The sequence below is a fragment of the Cynara cardunculus genome, assembly GCF_001531365.2.
Source record: "Cynara cardunculus var. scolymus isolate 2C chromosome LG 8, CcrdV1, whole genome shotgun sequence".
NCBI lineage: Eukaryota > Viridiplantae > Streptophyta > Magnoliopsida > Asterales > Asteraceae > Cynara > Cynara cardunculus.
This window is the reverse complement of record NC_037535.1, coordinates 11,948,257-11,957,729: the sequence shown is the minus strand read 5'-3', so window position 1 is coordinate 11,957,729 and position 9,473 is coordinate 11,948,257.

The following is a 9,473-nucleotide window of genomic DNA, read 5'->3' as shown; positions in this document are numbered from 1 at the left end:
TGAATTCTAATCAACATAACTAGATCCTATTAAAATATAATTCTTAATATAGAAACCCTATAAAGGTGCTAACCTGACGCTCCAAATATGACGGATTTCACTGTCTTCCGAAGCCGGAAGAATTTCGTCCCAAAATTTTATTCGTCAGATCCTAGTTTAAGACTCGTTTGAGAACAAGTGGGGATACTCGCTTTTCATAAAATCCTCTCTTTCCCACGTGTACTCCGATCCATGCCTCGAAGTCCAATGAACTTTTACAATTGGGATCTTGCCACGCCTCAACTACTTGACTTCTCTATCCATGATTTCTATTGGTTTTTCAAAGAAGCGCAGATGATCATTAATTTGTACATCTTCTAAAGGTATGACTAGTGTTTCATCGGTTAAGCACTTTTTGAGGTTTGATACATGAAATGTATCATGAATAGTGCTTAATTCTTGTGGGAAATTTAACTTATATGCCATTGGTCCAATTCCCTCAGTTACTTCAAATGGAACAATATATCGGGGACCCAATTTACCTCTTTTCCCAAAACGCATTACTCCTTTCCATGGTGAGACTTTTAAGAGTACTTTATCTCCTTTTTGAAACTCTAATGGTCTCCTCTGATTATCAGTATAACTTTTCTAGCGATCTCTTGTAGCCTTGAGTCGATCCTTGATAATTACAATCTTGTCAGTTGTCTCTTGGATAACATCAGGTCTAGTTAACTGCCGATCGCCAATTTCTAGCCAACTGAGTGGAGATCTGCACHTGCRTYCATATAATGCTTCATAAGGCGCACACTGAATACTGGCATGGTAGCTGTTGTTGTATGCAAATTCGACTAACGGAAGGTGCATATCCCAGCTTCCACCAAAATCTATGGCACATGCACGTAACATGTCTTCCAGTGTCTAGATTGTTCTCTCCATCTGTCTGTCCGTTTGAGGGTGGAATGAAGTACTTAGATCAAGTCGTGTACCTAATCCTCTTTGAAGTGATTACCAAAATCTTGACGTAAATCGACTGTCTCTATCTGAGAGGATGGAAAGAGGTACTCCATGTCGGGTAATGATTTCATTTATGTAAATTTGTGCCAGCTTCTCCATCTTATAATCTTCTCGGATGGGTAGGAAATGGGCAAATTTTGTCAGTCGATCTACAATTACCCAAATAGCATCATGCCCTTTCCTAGTCCTGGGAAACTTAGTTATGAAGTCCATTGATATTTGTTTCCACTTCCATTGGGAAATCTCGGGTTGTTGAAGTAGACCGGATGGTTTTTGGTGTTTAGGCTTGACCATTGCACAAGTTAAACACTTGCTTACATACAGTGCAATGTCTTTCTTCATTCCAGGCCACCAATAGTGTTCCTTAAGATCCTTATACATTTTATCCGCTCCCGGGTGGACTGAGTATTTTGATCGATGGTCTTCATCCAAAATTATGGATTTAAGATTGCCAATCTTAGGTATCCAAACCTTGTCTCCCAAATAATACACTCCATCTGATTTCAGTTGAAACTTAGTCTCTATATGGTGTAGGGTCTCATTCTTCAAATTCTACTTCCTTAATGCTTCCTTTTGATTTTTGAGAATTTGTGCCTTCAGACTTGTGTTTACTATTGCTCCCAAAGCCCTCACCCTTGTTGGTTTCACTCTTTCCTTCCTACTTAGAGCATCGACCACCACATTTGTTTTGCCAGAATGGTACTTAATTTCACAGTCGTAATCACTAAGTAGTTCAACACATCTTCTTTGTCTCATATTTAACATCTTTTGTTTGAGGATGTGTTGAAGGCTTTTGTGATCAGTGAACACARTRCACTTGGTACCATAAAGGTAGTGTCTCCAAATCTTAAGTGCAAATACTACGGCTCCCAATTCTAGGTCATGCGTAGTATAGTTCTTCTCGTCCACTTTCAGTTGCCTTGAGGCATATGCAATGACCTTATCTTTTTGCATTAGTACGCATCCTAATCCTTGATGTGATGCGTCACAATATAGGATGCGTCACAATATACCACAAAGTTTTCCGAACCTTCTTGTAAAGATGAAATAGGTGCATTACATAGTTTATTCTTAAGTCTTGAATGCCTCTTCTTATTTTTCGCCCCAAACAAACTTCTTTTCTTTTTGAGTTAGAGCTGTGAGTGGTTGCGCAATTTTTTGAAATAGCCGATAGTAGCCTGCCAAACCAAGAAATTGATGAATTTACGTCGGGGTACTTGGGGCTTCCCATTTCTTTATGGCCTCAATCTTAGCAGGATTTGCCTGAATCCCTTTTTCATTAACCACGTGACCAAGAAATTGTACTTCACGAATCCAGAATTCGCATTTGGAGAATTTTGCGTACAATTTCTGGTCCCTAAATAGTTCTAATATCATTCTTAAGTGTTGCTCATGATCCTTCTTACTTCGTGAATAAATTAGTATGTCGTCTATGAAGACGATTACAAATTTATCCAAGTATGGTCAGCAAACCCTATTCAGCAGATCCATAAAGACCGCCGGTGCATTGGTTAACCCGAATGGCATAACCAAAAATTTGTAATGACCGTACCGGGTCCTAAACGCCGTTTTGGGGGTGTCCTCTTCTCGAATTCTCACTTAATGATATCCGGATCGTAGATCGATCTTTGAAAAGTATACAGCACCTTGAAGTTGATCGAATAAATCATCGATTCTAGGAAGAGGGTATCTATTCTTGATGGTCATCTTATTAAGTTCCCTATAATCAATGCACATTCGCATTGACCCATCTTTCTTTTTGACGAATAGAACCGATGCACCCCATGGTGAGAAACTATGTCTTATGAATCCTTTATCCAATAATTCGTGGAGTTGACCTGACAATTCTTGCATATCTGATGGGGCCAATCGATATGGTGTTTTTGCCACTGTGGAAGCTCCAGGAATTAAGTCAATACCGAATTCGACTTGTCTTGGCGGGGGTAGTCCTAGTAAATCCTCGGGAAATACTTCAGGAAACTCCCGAAGCATAGGGAAATCTTCAATACATCTTTCTTGGCCCTTCTTATCTATAACATGTGCCAAAAATGCAACATAATTCTTTTTTAAGTATTTTCGCATCTTCATGCATGATACTATCTTAATTTTCCAATCTGACTCGTCTCCTTGAATTACAATTGATTCACCTCCTTCTTGAGGAATTCAAATATTCTTTTCCGAACAAACTATTTCAGCTCGATTTTTGGATAACCAATCCATGCCTATGACTATATCAAAACTTCCTAACTCAATCGAAATAAGGTCTATGCCAAAATCCTTGTTGGCTAAACTTAGTGTGCAGTTCATGATTATGTCTCTAGCTTTAATTCTTGGTCATTGGCAAATTCTATTATATAAACTTCTTTCATCCTTTGGGGCTTTAAATTAATCTTTGGCTTAAAATCTAATGATACAAAACTTCTATCTGCTCCTGAATCAAATAATACCGATGCAAATTCATTATTCAAGAGAAATGCACCTGTAACCACATTGGGATCATGCCTAGCTTTCTTTGCTCCAATCTCAAATGCTCGGCCCCGTGTTTGACTTTATGCGTTTCCTTGATTGGCTGGTCGGGCTTGGTTAGCATTTGTTTCTTGTTTTCTCTTTGGGCAAACATTTCTTATATGGTCTGGACTCCCACAATCAAAACACAATCGCTTTCGTTAATCCTTCGTGGAATGACCCCCTCTGTGGCATCTTTGACAAATGATGCAATTCCCCCAGTGTGGATATTTGCATTTATTGCACTTAGGCTTGCTTCCTTGATTTACCACCTGGGTCTGTACCCCAAAATTTCCTACTACTTTCCTATTCTTGCCAAATCTTCCCCCAGATCTTTGGTTCCCATGTTCCTCCATCTTTCTCTTTCTTTTGATGAATTCTCCGGACCGAACAGCATTATTTGTGAGCTTGGTAGCAATGTCTATTACTTCCTGAAGGGTCTTTGGGTTTGCCGAGGTGATATTTCCTCGAATTTCTGGAGATAATCCCCAAATATATCTCTCGATTCGAACTTCCTCAGGTGTCACCAGATGTGGCACTAAATTTGCTAACTCATGGAATCGAGTAGTATATGCAGCTATGTTTTCACCTTTCATCTCATGGTTCCATAATTCCATTTCCAACTTTTGGAGTTCACTCCTTGGACAGTATTCGTCCTTAAGTAGTTTCTAGAACTCCTCCCATGAAAGTTGGTTGGCCGTTTCCCGACCCCTAGTCTAAACTAATGTGTTCCACCATGTTAGTGCTCGGCCTTGTAGTAAGCATGCAGCGTATTCTACCTTATTTGCTTCAGTGTATTTATTGATATAGAGGACAGATTCCATACCCTCAATCCAGGTTAATAATCCTACGGCTCCCTTGGTTCCTTGAATTCTTTTGGGTTGCAGGATCTGAAGGATTTATAGGTGCATTCCCTGAGTGTTCTAGGCTCAGAATTGGTTGATTGGTTAGCGTTCTGTCCTGCCACTACCTGGCTGACAATGTTGGGGAATGCGGCCAAGAGTTGTTCTGACACGAGTCGTGCAACTTCAGGGTTTTTTCTTCTTGGTGGCATTTTCTAAGGCCTAAGTCAGAAGGAAATTTTGTCATTTTCATGGCAATATCATTGATAATAACTTCTAGTCATTTAAATGATGCAAAGGATATTCATCTTGTGGATAACATTCAAGCATTTACATAATCAAACCAAATAATTTTATATTCAACCATGGCTTGACGTAGATAAGAATTTCTTAAAAGACGTCATAAGTTCATAGTTGTTTACAGCCCACCAAAACAAGATCTTAGGTTTCAATGCAAAAGAGTAAATATTCTATCACTAGATATCATTTCTAGAGCAACATCCAACCGATCAACATTCCTAGAATCAGCATCATCATCCCACTCACCACCAGATACTTGTACAAACTCCTAATCTCCCATCTAGCAGCGATGACGGCATCCGAGGTTCTCATCATACGCTGGTGGTGCATTTCCATAACATCAGATAGGTTGTTCAAAATGTGGTGGTTGTATCCCAGCCGGGTCTGGTGAGTTTGAGTATCTGATGCGAGATAAAGTACTCTTAAAAGTCTCACAATGGAAAGAAGTAATGTGTTTTGGGAAAAGAGGTAAATTGGGTCCCCGATATATTGGTCCATTTGAAGTAACTGAGAGAATTGGACCAGTGGCATATAAGTTAAATTTTCCATAGGAATTAAGCGCTATTCATGATACATTTCATGTATCAAACCTCAAAAAGTGCTTAACCGACGAAACGCTGGTCATACCATTGGAAGATGTACAAATTAATGATCATCTGCGCTTCGTTGAAAAACCAATAGATATCATGGATAAAGAAGTCAAGCAGTTAAGGCGTGGCAAGATACCAATTGTAAAAGTTCATTGGACTTCGAGGCATTGACCGGAGTACACGTGGGAAAGAGAGGATTTTATGAAAAGCGAGTATCCCCACTTGTTCTCAAACGAGTCTTAAACTAGGATCTGACGAATAAAATTTCGGGACGAAATTCTTCCGGCATGGAGAGACTGTGACATCCATCATTTTTGGAGCGTCAGGTTAGCACCTTTATAGGGTTTCTATATTTAGAATTATATTTTATTAGGATCTAGTCATGTTGATTAGAATTCATCTGGCTTAGTTCCTAAAATATAGTTCAGAAAACCTTGTTTCGACGGGTAACTGATAAAGTTAACTTATGTAATGCCAAATACATTAAAAATTCTCCAAATATAATAAAGTTGATATTATAAAGTCCAAATTAAAATATCTCATTTGAATGTCCAAATAATTTTACCAAAAATTTGGAACTTTGATCTAATGCTAATTTTTTTATCAGTATTTGACAAATTGTATTTATACCCACATTTAAATGGGCGTTATTTTATAAAATAATAATAATAATAATATAAGAGTTGGTTTGGGCCTTAAAAAGGGTTGGCCCCTTTCATTCAATTAAGTCCACATATAAAAAGATATCATCTCTTGAAATCTCTCATTTCCATCTTCATTTTACATAATCCCTTTTCTCTCTCTCACTCTCTCTCTCTCTCTAAAAACTCCAATTCCAGCCGAATTCATCTTTAAACCAATCTTAAATTCCATCATCTTGAAGAACTTTTAAATCTTCAAGAAGTAGCAAGCAAAAGGTAATGGACTAGTTACATTATCTTTGTATTTCAACATGATTTCTCATCTTCTACACATTTCTTCTTTCTTCTTTTTGTAAACAAATTTTCTGGAGAATCTAAGATGAGAGATTATAAAAGGGGCTGTTTGGAGCTGACAGATTACTACCTAGTAGTTATGTCGCTCATTTCTCCCAAAATAACAGTCCAAATGCTATGTTTCTTTTTTTTTTTAAATTAAGCTCATTGAGTTAGGGTTCTATACCCAGAAACAGAATTTGCATTCTGTCCAAGTGGTAACTCTATGTGCAAAAGACGTTGATTTTTAAAATGTATAATTTCTGGACTATTTTTAGAGCAAATGATATAAGTATCAACTTTAATTCATAAAAACTTATTGGCATTACATAAGATATAATTTGACTTTATCTTTATCGAGACCCGATAGGTGATCTAATTTTTTTTTTGGTATTTTGAACTGTTTAGGAAAGTTAGGGCGGACGTGTAGTGCTTCAAACGTCATCAAATTCTTGGATATTCAACAACAAACTTGTGAGTATTCATGGCCCCACTTTTACTGCTTTTTGTTTATTTAAACTGGGGGAAAAGCATGAAGTTATGCAAACTATACTGTTTATTGTAAAACTGTTGGACTAAAGAACTGTTTAGTCAAGATTTGTTGAAGTTATGAAAATTGATTGTATTGCACTATGGTATAAATGGTAAATTGATGTACTTGAGAGGATACGTTTCAGAAAGTCCCCTCCCGTAAACGCTACTAGTTAACTCGGGCACGTTCTCGGGCCGTGGTAATTGTGGATAGCCGATATTGTGTTGACAGTTCCACCCAAAAATGGGTGCACATTACCTATGTTTAATAGTCTACTCATGTGTGCGAACGGGACACCGCTGAAGTAGTACTGATACGAACCGTGGTACCTTAGTGAGCGCGGGCCACTTTATGGTAGTTCGTAAAATAATGGGGCACATTGGTCAGGAAAGGCTCAGTAGCATCTCAAATTTTAAACACGTTATAGATTTACATTTATCGGGTGCAAGTTTATGTATTAGTTTGCAAGAATTGATTTATGCATTGAAAATAATTTTGTGCATATGAAAATCCATGAACTCACCAACTCTTTGTAGTTGACGTTGTTTTATGTATCATGCTTTTCAGGAAGTAAGTAAGAAATGAAGTTTTGGAGCATATATGTGACGACACCGATTAAGTTCATTTTGAAAGTTTTGTAAAGAATTATTCTTTCTCCATCTTGGTTAAGGATGTTAAATTCGAATCTTGTAACAATTGAATGGTGTTATTTAATATTTGTTGCTGTGACTCGCTTACCTGTTTTATCTCGTGTTTCCGCTTTAACGGGGTGTGACAAAAGACATCATCAACGATCTCATTAAAAAGGATGTCCAGGTATGTCGTTGTCCCTGGCAGGCCATCTCTGAAGAAAGGTGGAAGGAAGAAAAGACTCTTTAGTCCTAATGATGGACCATCTCTGAGGATATGGTCTCACCCGGTTTAAGGGTAATTTGACCAATGTATTAACCGGTTTAGGTATTGAGCGATTTATGACTTTGAAGTTATGTTAAGTGTATTAATCGGAGAAGTAGGAATACGACTAAAGAGTGACCGGTTTATTTAAATCGAACAAAATGAGATGTTACCCAGATTGTCAAATCGGTCAATGAATAGTGTTGTCCGGATTAGTAATCTGGACAAGGTTTTAAGAATAATTCTAAGTGGTAAATCGGACACAATGAGAAGTGTTGTCCGGATTGGTAGTCCGGCTAAGATTTGACCATATTATGTGTTGACTTATCATATTGTTGACTTTTTTAGCAAGAAATGGGAATTTTGATAAAAATAATTTTGAACTGATAATATTCCATTAACTGCGGCCTATTCTATATGGAATTGTTTTGTAAAATATTTTGATGAAGAAATAAGGGTGACATATCAAGGAGAGGTGTACCAATGGATAATGGAGGCATATCAAGGAGAGGTGTACCATGGGATAAGGGTGGCATATCAAGGAGAGGTGTACCTTTGGATATAAGGGTGGCATTTGTATATGTGTTACGTGATATAACTCTTACTATGATATCCTTTAAGATTATTGTGGTCTGGAATCTTTACTTCTTTGTGATTTAAAGGTTTAGGATCAGGATTCTTATTTGAAATCTTAGTCTGGATGTTATTAGGAAGAAAATAACAGGTTTAGCCTGAAACTGTAATTAAACCTTGTTTGAGTAAAAAGGTTCAAAAGTGTCACTATGATATACCTGTTTAGCGCAAACCTATTGTCACACCCCGCTAAAGCGGAAACACGAGGTGTAACAGGTTTACGAGTCACAACAGCAGTTAATAATAACACCATTCAAGTTTTACAAAAATAAATCAAGTTTAACACCCATAACCAAATTGGGATAGAATACTTCTTTTAAAAAAACTTCAAATGCGAACTTAATCGGTATCGCCCCAAACATGCTCCAAAAACTTCATTTCTTACTTATTTCCTGAAAAGCATGGAACATAAAACAAGTCAACTACATTGAGTTGGTGAGCTCACGGGTTTTCATATGCACAAAAACATTACCATGCATAAATCATTTACTTGCAAACTCATACATAAACTTTTGTACTTAATAAATGTAAATCTACCACGATGTTTAAACTTGAGACGCTACTGAGCCTTACCTTACCAATGTGCCCCATTATTTTACGAACGACCATAAGTTGCCCGTAATTCCACAGTTCGTAGAAGTACTTAATTCAGCGGTGGTCCAAATTCCACATGATTAGACTAAGAAAACATAGGTAATGTGCACCTTTTTCTGGGTGGGACTGTCAACACAATAGCAGCTATCCACAATTACCAAGGCCCAGGGACATGCCCTAGTTAACAAGTAGCGTTTACGGACGGGGACTTTATTTGGAAACATACTCCCAAGCACATCAATTTAGCATTTATATCATAGTGCAAAATAGTCAATATTTCATGACATAAACAAGCTTGACTAAACAGTTCTTTAGTCCAATGGTTTTCAATAAAGCTTGACAAAACAGTTCATTAGTCCAATGGTTTTCAACAAAGCTTGACTAAACAGTTCATTAGTCCAATGGTTTAATAAACAAAACAGTATAGTTTGCTCAATCTCATGCTTTTCCCCCCAGTTAAATAAACAAAAAGCATTAAAAGTGGGGCCGTGAAAACTCACAGGTTTGAGGCTATAATATCCAAGAACTTAGTGACGTTTGAAGCGTTAGACGTCCGCCCTAACCTTCCTAGACAGACTAACATCCAGAAATTAGATCACCTATGGGTTCTCGACAA